This window comes from Diabrotica undecimpunctata, chromosome 3, assembly GCF_040954645.1.
Source record: "Diabrotica undecimpunctata isolate CICGRU chromosome 3, icDiaUnde3, whole genome shotgun sequence".
Lineage (NCBI taxonomy): Eukaryota > Metazoa > Arthropoda > Insecta > Coleoptera > Chrysomelidae > Diabrotica > Diabrotica undecimpunctata.
The window spans coordinates 589,590-604,292 of NC_092805.1; the positions used below are offsets into that span (position 1 = coordinate 589,590).

The 14,703-nt window shown below is 32.0% G+C and overlaps 1 protein-coding gene across 1 annotated transcript in view; it reads right to left on the reverse strand.

Annotated features, from left to right (window-relative positions):
* The window catches only part of LOC140436337 (uncharacterized), a 223,365-nt gene that overhangs the window by 158,126 nt on the left and 50,536 nt on the right, over positions 1 to 14,703 (reverse strand). The window contains exon 2 of the mRNA XM_072525061.1: positions 10,666 to 10,729. The gene's annotated coding sequence lies outside the window, so the exon portion shown is untranslated. The remainder of the gene's footprint in view (positions 1 to 10,665; positions 10,730 to 14,703) is intronic.

Consider the following 14,703-nt stretch of genomic DNA (forward strand, 5'->3'; position numbering starts at 1 on the left):
AGATCTTATTAACTCCCATTTCAATTACACAGGATACTATACAGACGCGTCTAAAACTGAAATGGAAACTTTCGTAAATATCTAAATTCCAAAAAAAAACATTATATATTATTAAAACCATTTGATTTTGTTTTTGTAAAACCAATATTTGGTATTAACAATAGTACTTCTTTTCTGTTCGAACTTTTAATTTTTTCCAAATTTAGATACTTCTCGCTCCTCTTCAATCTAAAAAACCGTAATTAAATTTCCGTCCTCGCCAAACAGAAATCCGGAAAGTTGTGAAAGTATGTCATCATGCGTTGAGTTGTTCGCCCTACGCCTACAAACTGTGGAGAGGTTTTCGGGATTCGTATTTCGTGGCCCATTTTACAACATTCGTCAAGATTAAAGGATAACTTAAAATGATTGAATTTGAACTTTAGATTACAGTTAATGATATAGAAAAGTTGTGTTTGTATTGTTAGAGATTTTGCAGTTGGGCCAACCGCAGGACATAAATAATTTTACAAAAAAGAAACCTGAGGGTTATTAAACGAAGTGGAAGAAAAAAATCTGTTCCAGATTTTAACAGATTACAAGTTTGATCAATGGAAGCGACATTCCTTCTCTCAGGTGGGTGGCATCTCTTTGAGGTCAGCGATATTAATTACAGCATTTTCATCTTGCTTGATCTTAGCATTTCCAACAGTATTTATTCAGTCATCCAGTGTTTTTGACTGTCATATTCCAGAACATTTTATGTAGATTCCTTTATAATTGTTTAAACAATCTTTATTTAATCAGGTTCTTTTACATTTCCAGTGCATATTGGTTCGCTTTCGTTCAATCGGCTTTGGAATTATAATTTCATTTCTTTAGATTTTTTAGATATTGACAGTTACATCAGTAGTGTCACATATAAATGACAATTGGAAGATTTTTGTTTTATTTGTTTAATATTCTATCCATTTAAAATTTGCTATCAGCGGTTTGTGATCGGAACTAATATCTATTCCTGGGTATCCGATTCAAGCTACAGTAAAAGCCAAATAAAGTTGCGTACATGTCACCAAGGTCGTAATTCTATTGTATTGTGGCTACATTTCTATAGAAAAGTGTATGTTACTTTAGTTTGCTAAACAATCACTTCTAAAAATATCCCGATCAATAAAAACACTTTTGTAACAAAATAATGTATATACAATATAGCTTTTTTGGATTTAGACGTCCCTCATTGTAAAATTTTGTGTTAAAATGTTCATGAAGAAACCACCAATTAATGACCGAGTATTAGTCACTACCAGAAATATTGTCACGTTGCCGCATCGTTTGTTGAGTTTTCAATCAGTGTTCTGTAACTTTTGTACTCATGGTATCATCGATTCTTGAGGTTATCTTGTGAAAAACATTTATTTAGTTGTCAAAATCCCAAACAGCTAAATAGTCGATGCAAAGAACTTGTGGCTTCATTAGTTAACTATTTTAAAGAAGAAAAAAAAAAATAATGACCCATTGTTACCCTTAAACGCTGTGCAAGAGGTAATATGCGAATACAATATCATTACTTTACTTTACAAAAATTTGTATTATTTTAGCGTGTAGCAGCTGCGTTGAAAATCAGTGTAAGAATAGTAAGCAGTATATGTTAAATGCAAAAAAAGGTGAACTGTTCGAGTCATCAAAGAAAAAGCCTTGCACTAATAAACGAGTAACAAATACAACAACTTTAAATATAAGCTCTATTAGTGATACCATTTACAATATGTACCAGAGAAGTAAGTATGATTATAACAAATATACATTTAACATCATTTTCTTTATGTATGCTTTTAGAACAGCACGTAACGGTTCAATCACTGTGGTCCCAACTGAAAGATAAAAAATTATTTAATGGTAGTACCACGTCTTTAAAAAGATTGCTCAAAGAACTTGGGTTTGAGTGAATGAAGGACAATCCACGATCAGGACTTATGGAATTAAATAATGTTGTTTGTAAAAGAGTACAATTCTTGAGAAAGTATAAAGAAGCGAAGGATGAAGGTATATACCAATTCGTGTTTGTCGATGAAACTTGGATATTTCAAAATGGGATCATTGGTCATTCTTGGCAAAATGAAAATACAAAGAGTGTTAAAACCACTAAAACGGATGGCAAAAGGTTTGTTGTATTAACATAAAGTTGTTATATAAACATTTAAATAATATCATTGCAGATATATTATACCCCATGCTGGAAATAAAACCGGATTTATAGAGTGTGCTGAAGCAATATTTTGTTCGAAAACTTAACTTAGCGATTATCATGGGGAAATGAACCAGGCAAATTTCTTGAAATGGTTTGAATATCAGTTGCTGCAAAACTTCTCTAGAGAGAATCCTTCTCTCTAATTGAACTTGATAATGCACCTTATCACAGTATGTTATTGGATAAAACTCCGAATACAGGATGGTCAAAAAGTGCTATTGAGAAGTGGTTGACAAAAAAAAAACATTCCCTATTCCCATATGATGTTCAAAACAGAACTGTTGCGCATCGTTTCTCAGTAAATATACAGATATAATCTTACCTATAAATGTCATTTATTTTAAAATTTTTTTTAGAAATAAACCACAAACCAAGTATATAGTGGACGATATGGCAGAACGGTATGGACACATAGTTTTACGTCTTCCTCCTTACCATTGTATCTTTAACCCTGTTGAATTAATTTGGGGCATATTAAAAAATATTACAATAGGCACATTGGTAGAGATGGTAACAGCGCCAGCAAATGCCTAAACATGTGGCATGGGGCACTTTACATGATTACTCCTGATATGTGAAAAACTTTATCAATCATACTGAAAGAGAAATATTTAAATGGTATGAGAGAGAAAGAATATTTGATCGTCAAGAAATTAGTCCAATAGTAATAAATGTTAATAGTGGAGAGAGTGGCACTAATGGGGAATCAGATTCAGAAAATGTTTAGTTCGTTGATTTTGTTTTTTATATCATGTTTTGTCTTTGAAAATACGTTCATTATTAAAAAATATTTTATTATATTGCTTGTGGTTTTATTTTGATTATATTTACTGTTTGGTAACTCAGTAATAACCTTACCACTTTTATTGTGAAATTCCTTACTTTGTGAAATCTATTCATGAACGTAAATAACAAAAAACAAATGAAAAACTCGTTTTCAAATTCCATTTAATATAGTGTAAAATTAGCTACCTTCACCTTTTTTGTTTACTTCAGTTCTTTTCTGTTAATTTTCATACTTTATGAACCATCTGACAACGCTGCAAATGTTCACAATGATGACGTGAACGCAACTTTATTTGGCTTTCACTGTAGTTATATTATTCAGGAATCGCTTGTTTATTAAGATGTAATCTATTTGATTCCTTACTATGTAGTTAAGGTTATCTTGTAAAATTTGCAGGTATATAATTTCCTTGTGTCCCGGTCACGATTTGGAACTTTTCACTAATAACTTTTGCGTTGAGATCACCAAGAATAATATTATTTTGGAGGTTTCCACTAATCTCAAGACCTCTCTTTGGTGTTCACAAAATTCAAGAACTTTTTGATCCAGTTTGTCTGCAGGGGGACATATGTATTTATTTCTAAAGGGTGTTTTTTTAGAGGTATATAACTTGGATATGGAATAAAACAAAAGATGATTTTTATCAATTGACTTTATTCGAAAGATAATCTTTTGGTATTATAATTTAAATATGATTTCTTTCACAGACACGAGCTGTGTGACATGTTGCGTCGTCTTATTGAAACGACAGCCCCTGCACATCATGTTTGTTCAATTGGGGAATGACAAAGGCAGTAATCATGGCTCTATAGCCGTACCACCGACTGTAATGTTATGGCCAGCATAGTTTTTGAAGAAGCACGATCCAATGATTCCATCAGACCATTAAGGACACCAAACAGTAAGTTTTTCTAAATGTAATGGTTTTTCAACATACATTTGAGAATTATCTTAACTCTAAATAGGGCAGTTTTGTTTGTTGACGTAGCCATTCAACCAAAAGTGAGCTTCATCACTAAACTCAATTCGCTTATGAAAATCGGAATCAACGGCAATCTCGTTTTCTATCCACTCACCGAATCTTCGAATCTACGCCTTGCTAGGTGATGATATACTTTCAATTCTTGTATGAGTTGGATTTTGTAAGCAGGCAAAGCAAGTTCGTTCCGCAAAATCTTCCATAAATTCGATGGACACGTATCCAACCGCTGTGCACGATGACAGATAGACCGATTCGAGTCTTCCTGTATGCTACGCTCTACAGCAGCAACAACTTCTTCTGTACATACTGTACGACGTGTCTGTCGATGCATATTATCATTTCAAGTTAACGTGGTGCAAAGACGTTTCATGGTTAATCGAATTACATGCTCCGATGGACTATTATGTTGAAAATAAAGTGGACGTAATGCGCGATATGTATCTCGAACAGAACCACAATTTTTAAAATAAATTTCTACAATTTGGAAGCGCTGTTGAGGCGTCAAGTCTATTCATACTGAAATGCTAAACCAAACTTAAAATAAATCTTTTAACAGCTGTCAAAATGGCCAACAGGTAAAAAAGTGTTACCAACTTACATTTCTATAGCTCTAAAAAAAACACCCTTTATGTTGTGTATCCTTCTAAGTTTTACCGGAACAGTAAAAAGTTGTTCTATTGATATTGTAATGACCACTATTGCTCCACTGCGGATCACTAACTCTTATAATGTCTACATTGAGTCTTTTTTCCCTTTGGCAGCATTACTAAGTTCCTAGCTGTAAATAAACTGCGTACATACCAAGTTCCTTTCTTGCTAAATAAGTTCTTCTTGTCCGCGTTTCTTTGATTCTTGATTTATCTGAGTTGTATCAATATGTCAATATTTGCTGTGGGCATAAAATAACATTACATTTGGAAGTCGTCGATCTTCTTTTCAGTGGCTTACCATAGTCTCCAGGCTTTGACTCCGAAAACACCGAAACAACGTAGAACCTTACTATCGGCATCTTGGTCCACTAATTCAGCTTACTGCACCACAGTAAGAAGCTTATCTTAATAAATATGGACTATGCAATTTCGATTTTGGACCTTATTTCAACAGCGTGTTTGTTTGTTAATAATAGTTCCGAGGTAGCTGAACCTTTGACTCTCTAGATCTCTTCATTCTTCGTTAGCGCCTAGGATCCCAACTTGTACGCTTTATAACCAAGAATTTGGTTTTGCTAATATTGAGATCTAGGCAGTACTTTATTCTTGAAGTTCTCACGCTGTGCAGTACGGTCTGTAGATAATTTAAGCTGATTGCTAGTATTATTCAGGTTTTACCTCCTAAATGACCAAAGAAAAGGTTACGTGGTCAATAAATCCGGCCCATTAGAACGAGATGCAAGTACTTTGCGTCAGTTTTGTCTGTCGCACTGGTGGAACGCGACTGTATTGAAGCAGTCAGCCTATCTGTATTATATGTCTATGGTTAAGAGTAAGTTAGAGATTCAGTTATAGTTCAGTTTCGACATTTTAATAGGTAAAAATTAACCAACGTTAGTATTTTAAAGAGCAATTTATTTTACAGGCAACATCGTTTTAAGGAAATGTTGAAAAAACGTTAAGATTGTTGTCGCAAGTGGGGGATTTGAAATCGTCATTTTGAAATGCCGAATATCTGGAAAGAAAACCCAAGAAACTAGAAATATCGAAAACTATAAAAATAAGAATCAGTAAAAGTAAAGAAATTACATAAACATATATAAGATTAGCTTCCTTGTAAGGGAGTTATTTATAGGTTCAGGTATGACAGTTTTAGCATTTTAATTGGAATTTTTAGTGACCCTCAATTGCAAACGAAAATTTTTAAATCGAAGAAGTTAGTCAAGTCTGTATAGTGTTGTGAAAATGACTTATTTTACAACTAACTAAACTGTTCTGGAAGCAACTTTTTCTAAAATCGTTTTAGTAAAATACTTTTTATACCTTTAAGTACAGATAATTTGTAGGTTTCTGTGAAAAAAGCAATATTTACTATCTTCTAATATAAATACAATTTTGCGTTAATAGTTATCTCGAATCGCCTCAGGCCGGTTCTGTAGACAAAGTCCGATCTGAGAAAAGTACACATCTAGGTTAAACACATTATTTTCTGATAGAACTTGATTGGATTCGATGATGTTATTTTGAAGAGCTTTGTTTATTATTGACTTTAGTTATTATCTTTTTTTAGTAAGGTATCTAATGGAATTTAATTTTGAAGTTAATCTTGCGAGGAAAATCGAACTAATATTTGATAAAAGTATGAACGTAAAATGTTCATACTTTTGAGTGAAAGGTGAGTGAGTAGTAAAAATAATAGAGAATAACAAAGAATTATTTGTTTAGTACTTACAAAATACTGCAGCGGTATTAAGGATAAAGAGTTTTATTATATTAAATAACTTACTTCGTAATATATGAAGAAAATTTTTTAAATTATCTATGTATATACTCGTATATACATGTATTATCATTACTATTATAAATATAATATAAAAATATATGATTTTAAAGAAAATTGTAGTTTGTTTCCAATAAACATAGTAATTTATTATTATAAGCAGAAATATATTATTCTGTTGCTGTAGTGCAAAGTAACCAACAAAGACGACTAACGAACTTCATTATTTCTTTGTTATAAAAAGATAACAAATGCAGGGTACAGAGGAAAAAGGAGGAATGTCACTTTTGTTTACTTTTTCAGGAGAGCATTTTCAAAGTTATAAGACTAATATTAATGATATATTTTGTTATATATGGTAATTAAAAAAAAATCATACGTTTGGTATGTTTACACTTTGATTTAAAAAATTTCATGTAATTTGGATAGCGGTAGAATACCACTTTGTAAGAATACACTTTCGCTAATTAACTAGGTTGTGGAGAAATCTTAAAACAGTATAACTCTTGTTTTGTCCTCCGCATGAAGCATAGAACATGGAAATACGTCGGACATTTATATCAAGAAATCGTACAATATTAAGCACACATCATCACTACCTTTTTTTCCTACTGTTTCAGGATAAGTATAAAATGTACTGGCTCCGATTGATGGACATTAAAACTATACAAAGAAAGTTGGCGCCTGTACTAGACGTCATTTGTAGAAATGTTAGGTGTAGGTATGTTTTTTTCTTCTCTTCTTCTTTGGCTTTTCCCATTATGAGCTCGCCGTTACCGTCCTCCACAGCACTCTATTCTACCAGTCACCTTCTATGATGTCTCTATCTATTATAGCATTTCCGACGTATGTTTTCCATCTTGTAGCAGGTCTTCCTCTCCGTCTTCTTCCCGGCGGGTCCCAGTTAGGTCCATATAGGGTAATATTCATCACTATGCTTTGAAAGATCCTCTTTTTGTTTTCTTTGGTTAGAGTATTCCTAAATACTTAAAAGCCTTACAACTCTTAATAGTCTCTTCTTCTAAACTTAAGTTTAAATCTGCAACCTCGGGTCCAATACATAAGTATTCGGTCTTGCACATATTTATCTTGAGTCCCCAAAGTTCATATTCTTCCTTTAATTTCCTTATCATATATTCCATATCCTCCCTGTCTTGTGCAAAAATGACTTGATCATCTGCGAAAAGTAGTGAATGTAATATATTCTCTTGTACTGGTATGCCCATTGTTCCGCATTTTCTATACCATCTTTTCAAAGCCTGATCTATATATATATATATATATATATATATATATATATATATATATATGTTAAAAAGTGTAGGTGAGAGACCTACAAAAAGTGTAGGTGAGAGAGGTATGTTGTTCTGGAAATCAAAACAAATTACTTCTTTATTGCTGCTTTTCCTGCTTCTTTTTGTAGCTTCTCTTATAAAATTTGTCTGCTTTTAATTTATAGAGTTTATTTTCATTTTCTAAGCGCCTTATTTCATTCCCTAGCCTAAGAGCACCATCATTGTCTCTTAAAATAATGTTATACTTTTCAACTTCTAGGTTCTTTATTTTTACTTGGAACTAATCACATGTACTGCATGTGTCTTTCCTGGGATACCCAAATGATAAATTAAATTCGGTTGAGAAAATTGTTCTGTAGGTTTTATAAGACACTTTTAAATTTGGACATTTTTTAATATACATTTTGTGCATTTTATTTATAGTTAGCTCCTCTGGTAAGTACATTTTGGAAGATTTTGCTAAGTTGTAATGGCCTTTTCTGACTTTAAACGAACTAATGTGATTCGTTACTGCTTCTCTTTGTTCTTTGGAAAGTTCCTAGGATCTCTTAAAAACATGCCAAATTCTTTGAAAGATTTTTGAAAGACGTCCATTTTTTTCTTAATTATATCATGGATGGCTATAAAAGCTTTAAAGCAAACCTGAACTTTTCTTATTGTATTCTCATAATTTATAAACCTTACTCTATAACTATATATGGCATCTTTAAATTTAGCGTTCTCTTCCATTTGACGTGAAAGTCGGTTTTGAATTTGTTGTGTGGTAATTAGACCACTTAAATATGAGTTTTGTTCATCAACAGAACACATTCAATTAAATTTCTGCACAATACTGTTCCTACAGCCTTCAGAAACATTTTGCAAACATTGGAATCTTGTACAGTGACAGTCAGGCCCTGGAACATGATTTTGTAATCTAAGTTTTTTACTTACATTAGTCATGCGGCCAAATTATTTTCTTTTCTTACTTAACTTTACATTTGCTGAACTACTTACATCCATATCACTTAGTTCTTCATCACTTGGCATAGTAAAATAATTTTGTATCAGTAACTTGAAGAGACTAACCTCAAATATTTCACCTCAAAGCAACACACGAAAACAATGAGTAACAATAAAAGCATCTTAACTTAGTTCTGCGTGATTCACAACTGACATTTCCCCTTCTATACCGGTAACATCCTGACATTCCCCTTTCTTCTCCTGTATAGGATTTTATTGTTTGTGTTATCTCATGACACAACTCAATTTGAAATGAAAATTTCTGACATTCCTTCTTTTTCCCCTGTACCCTTCAAATCGTTTCTTTGTTATAATAGACGACCTAATTATTTGTCTGCTGTGTGGCAAAATAAAGTACTGTTAACTTACTTGTTATAGTTCGTTCAGTTCATTCAGTTAATCGTTGTTGTGAGTTAGTGTTTTATTTTGAGCTACAGTGCATTGTTTTTATTGTTTTGTTACCATGTCTGAAAAAAGAACAAAAGTTGTGTTGACGGTTAATCAAAAGTTCCAACTCTAGGAGTCATAAGTAAAATTGAAAACGGTGCTTTCCGTAAACTTATATGCCTACAGTACGGTATCGGTGAGTCGACAGTACGAGACATTTTAAAACAAAAGGACAAACTTTTTTCTTTTACATCAATGTCAGAAAGCTCTTCTGCCATAAAGAAAAGAAAAACAATAAGAACCTCGTCTTATGAAGAATTAGAGACGGCGTTGGTAGAATGGAAAGCCCAAGTTCGTAAAATGAGTACACCCATATCAGCCCCAATAATTGCTGTAAAAGCAAAACAGTTTTTTGTCGCGTTAGGCTAAGAAAGGGATTTTAATGCATCATCTGGTTGGTTGACTCGTTTTAACGCCATGGGACAAAGGAATTATTTGTCTGGCTAATTGGCTCGGCTAAGGCCATCAAACTAAAATAAAAAAAAATGGGATAAAGGAGAGGGGACTTCATGGACAGAAGCTCAGCGGTGTAATTGGCATCCGAATCGTTATTCAACAAGAACTGCTTTCTTTCATTTCCTTCATATTCGTTGGTAGTTTCGGTAATACCTTTCTCCGACTGTAGTACATGCTGTTCCTGATTAGATATACATCATTCACAGTAAGCGTTTTAACGCCAAAAATTTTCACTTCTTTGTGAAGAAGTTTCATGGGCTTCTCATAAATGTTTTCAACTGCCTTTCTCTTCAGTGACTTGTTGAGTTTTTGGTGGTTTAGCATTTCCAGTCTTCTGCTCTCATGATTGTGCTCACTACCAAAGTCGAGAACTGTGTACAGCGCGGAAGTTTCCGTTTTCACATACGACTTACATCTACGCTATCACTTTAATTCTCTCAACAATAACTTGTGGAAATTATATTTAAAACTTTCACATCTAGCATGGTTTTCCCCGTACGCTTAATATTTCTGTAATTTGCATCTCTTACGACGATATGATCAAGTACAAGCAAGACGTAATACTAAGAGCAAACTAATTTAAAATAAGTTTGAGTACACGAATTTAAAGCATGATGAAAAATTTTAGTTTTTAACTGGCCATCTCAATAAAATCAATCACCTACCTACCTAAATTTCCGAGAATTTCATCGGGAGCCAATTCGTACAAACCCTTTTATCCGTAGAGGGCTTATTACCTGCTAGCGGAAGCCAGTTAATATGCATTCATGACAATGTTTATACAGTAATTAGTGGAAAATATAAAAATCCGTTTAGAATTATATACATTTGCTAACCAAGTATTGCGGTTCAGAAAACATTGTTTTAAATAGTCTTTTACATAGTTATTAAATGGAACTAAAACGAAAACAAGCTGTATATTACTTTAAAAAATACAGTTAAGCCTTAAAAAACGTATCCTGCTTCAAATTTCAATAACAATAGCTTGGACATTTGAGATGGTTGTCTAAGTCTAAGAAACATCGACACGAATACCAACCTTATTTCTATCGGAGGTGTAATACACCTCTTCCGTCTTAGTTGTCACCAGAGTCTGCTTATTTCTGAAACAAAGCAAAGCGATATTTTACTCTTTGATCACGGTCTACTAAATGCATATCTAATTAGCTACAATGTACCATTAAAAGGGTAAATGATTCGTAGCACGGTTAAATGTTATATTTAATTCGATTTATTTAAAAATATCGAGCGACCTTCGAACGAACTTATTATACTTATTATTCACAATAAGTACTAACTAGAAATAGATTTTTATAGTTTGTCATTTTGTTCTTGTTATTTTATACAGAGTGTCTATAAATTCAGAGCACATTAAAATTAGAAACCTTTTTACGCCATCTTACTAAGGTTCAATTAAAAACTATCAAAAAAAATTGAATTAACTTGCTTGACTGTTTGATTGGAATTGATCGCAGTTTTAATATGGATTATACCGGTATTTCGTCTATATTTAGTTTGTTGTATATTCGATGTTGTAATTAATTTCTATATTTCAATAAAAATTACTTCTAAAAAAATGATAATATCAAAAAATAGTTGTGAAATTAAATGATGTATAAGGGCTAAACAAGGTTAAGAAGGCTGTAAGAACATTTGAATCGGTCTTTTCAGAAACAATATGAGCCAATTTTTGGCAATATTGAAATTTCTTCATAAATCCGTTTTTTATACGTCAACGTTTTATACGTCATCAGTCTCGACTTGCTGTAATAATACCCATTCCATTCGAAAACCACATGAGTCATCGACTGATGTTTTTTCGGCGCGGAATTGTCATTTTGTAAACAAAACGATCAAGATGGCTACAATAAATTGCACGAACAATAATCTGAATTTAGAAAAAAGTAAAAAAAAGGTAAAACATATAATTAGTCAGAAATTATTAGGAAAGCGAGGCTGTGTGGGAAAGAATATAAAAATTATAAAGGTAATGTTGTACTTACAAGAAAACCAGGAGGAGACTGTCGGTAAGTTTTGAGGTAAAGATAGTTTCAAAACGTAAAATTATTATATATTTTTTGTAGTTGTCACTGAAATACTTGACGTGGCTGAAATACTTCTTCAGAATCATGCTTACCAAGAATGCACAAGAGTAATACTTACAAGGGTTTATGGGAAAGTGTGAAATAAGAAAGGGATGACCTCGAAATAAAAATCTAAAGAATAGAAGATATAACATTAGTTACTCCTTGACAGGCTCGGGTGGCAAATTTATTGTCTGCAAAAAAGCTTTCATATGAATTGTCACTGTGAGTCATAAAATAATTCGAAGAATTTCTGAGTTTCTTGTACAAGGAAAAGCACCACTAGATAAACGTGAAAAAAGTATTTCAGGGAATGCTAAGTCTGAAAATTAAATAAAACAGATTAAGACTCAAAATGGGAGTTTTCCCACTAAGATTTCACATTACACAGGGAAAGGGAAGCATTATTTAGACAAAAAATTGAAGGTGCGAATTATGTATGACATATTTTGTGCTAAATTTCCTTTAGTGAAGTATAAATTTTATTTAAAGATTTTCCAGGAACATTTTTTTATATCTTTTGGACGTCTACAGGTAGACATTTGCTGTGAATGTGAACAATTAGAAATAAAAATTAAGAGTCCATCTTTAAACGAGACAGAGAAGCGCGTGGCCGTTGCGGAATTATCTGTACATAAAGGACGTGCAAAGAAGTTCCACAATAAAATGGCAGAAATTGCAGAGATATGCAAGACAGATGTCACTGTATGTGGCCTGACGTTTGATTATATGCAAAATCGTTAATTTCCACTTATTCCTGCACAGGAGACTTTTTACTTACGACAACTAACCTACAAAGTATTTGGAATTCACAATATGCAAGAAAAAAAAAAGAGGTCCTGATGAAGTTGCTTCATTTCTTAGGGATTATATCAAGTGTGAAGTGTCTACTGCTGTGAAACATCTTTACTTATTTTCTGACAGCTGTGCCAAAACTGGAATCATACTATGGTGAGATTTCTACTTTCGTTAGTAGATACTGAAAGTTTTAAAACCATAAACCAGTACTTTCCACAACGTGGCCATTCCTTTTTGCCGAACGGTAGAAACTTTGGGGCAATAAAAAGAGTCATAAAAAACTTTGCCCGTGTTAACCCCCACAAAAATATACAGAAATGATAGTAAATTCTACACGACACAAATAGTTTCTTGCTAAAATGCTGGAAACATAAAATATTTTTGAATTTAAAAAGTGGTGGCCTAGACATTACAAAAAATGTGTTTGTCTACCGACTCAATAAGCAAAAAAGAAAAGGATAAAAAATCACTTTCCAGATTTCAAACTACTACCATTTTTTTATTCTTCAAACCAACCAGCGACTGTAACAGTATCGGAATATATTAATGGTTTTATTACTAACAACTTAAAATAAGTGATATAATTCCATTTTTACCAACAGTTCTGGCCTATCCGGATGGTAAAGTACCAACTAATAAAAAAAAATTGAAGATATACGCAAGCCCATGGACTGCATACCAGAGGAAAAGTGTACATTTTTTGAATAACTTTGTTTGATAGACAATAAAATTTCCAAAAAAAAATATTTTTTTTATTTTTGTTACGTACACTTAAGTATCACACGTAAGTTTTATAAAACCTACAGCTTTTTTCATTATTAAGAGTAAACTTATTTAAAATGTGTTTAAATTAGTAGATTGGTAGTTGTGTTTCTATCAATTTTGCTTTATTTTTGTCGTTCCTTATTTTTCTTGTTATGTTAATTTGTGTCTAAAATTGTTAATTGTTATTAATTATGTCTGTATCAGAAAGAAGTAAGTAGATCTTTAAGTTTCACAAAAAGAATAACTTTTACTGACGATATATCCAAACATTAATCAATTAAGTTTAGAAACCAAGAACACATGGAACTGGAAGTTTTAAATGAAGAGAATGATCGATAGGAAGACAAATAAGACAGAGAAAGGCCAATCATGAAAGATATTAAGGAACAAGAATTAAAAATAAAAATATTAAAAATTGAATTTAATTAATTTTAATTTAATTAATGTTCATTTTAAATTGAATTTACGGTTATTTGAGGTTATTAAACAGACGATTATTAATTTAATAGGATGACGTTTATAACTTTTAAAGTTTATGATGAATTTTCACGTACGAGCATGTTTACGAATCGAATTTTAGTACCGATCTTGTATATTTATGTTTGGTTGACTATCGTTTATTGACAGATATAATTTTAGTTTTTTTAATTTTCATTTAATGTGTGTATTTTGTTATTTTTCTACAGACTAAATACTTAAAAAAATATATAGCATAAATAAGCGTTTTGTACACGCCTTTTTACCAACCTTCCCTGTATCAGCATTATATTAATTTAACTTGTTCGGGAGATTTGAAAATGATCAGAAAATTGTAATGGTCGAAATCGGTCGTAATATGCTAAAGAAAATAGAATCTGAGTAAGTCTAATATTTGTTTATACAAATCTGTTTAATATGTTTTCATTTTTTCATTAAAAAAATTGTTTAGTGTTATAGCTATTATTTTATCAGTAAATACTTATCAATACAATTTAGAAACAATAGAATTTGTAATTTTCTTCTATTTTTGCCTTAATAATTTTACATTTTTCTAAATTAGTTTAAAATATATTATCAGTTAAAACCGTATTTGAGTCTCCTATTATCAAAGTCCCCAATCTCCATCTTGACCAATTTTACAGGAACCGCGAAATTCTGTGGTATAGTTCGTCCCAAACCCTTCTTTCAGTGCGTCATAGTTAATCGAATTCTCTCTAACACATTAAGCTAGAAGTGACAGAAAAAAACGAGAGTCTGTGATTATTATACATAGAACTTAGAAAATTATTTATCGTAAAGCTAATTCTACTTACGGGTGTATAATTGATTGGAGTTTAGAATACGCTAAATAGATATCCAATCGATGATGCGCATAAATATAATTTGACGCAGAAGGTCTCGATCTTGACAGTACTTTCACAACGTCAACTGAATTTTGTATTTATTGTCAT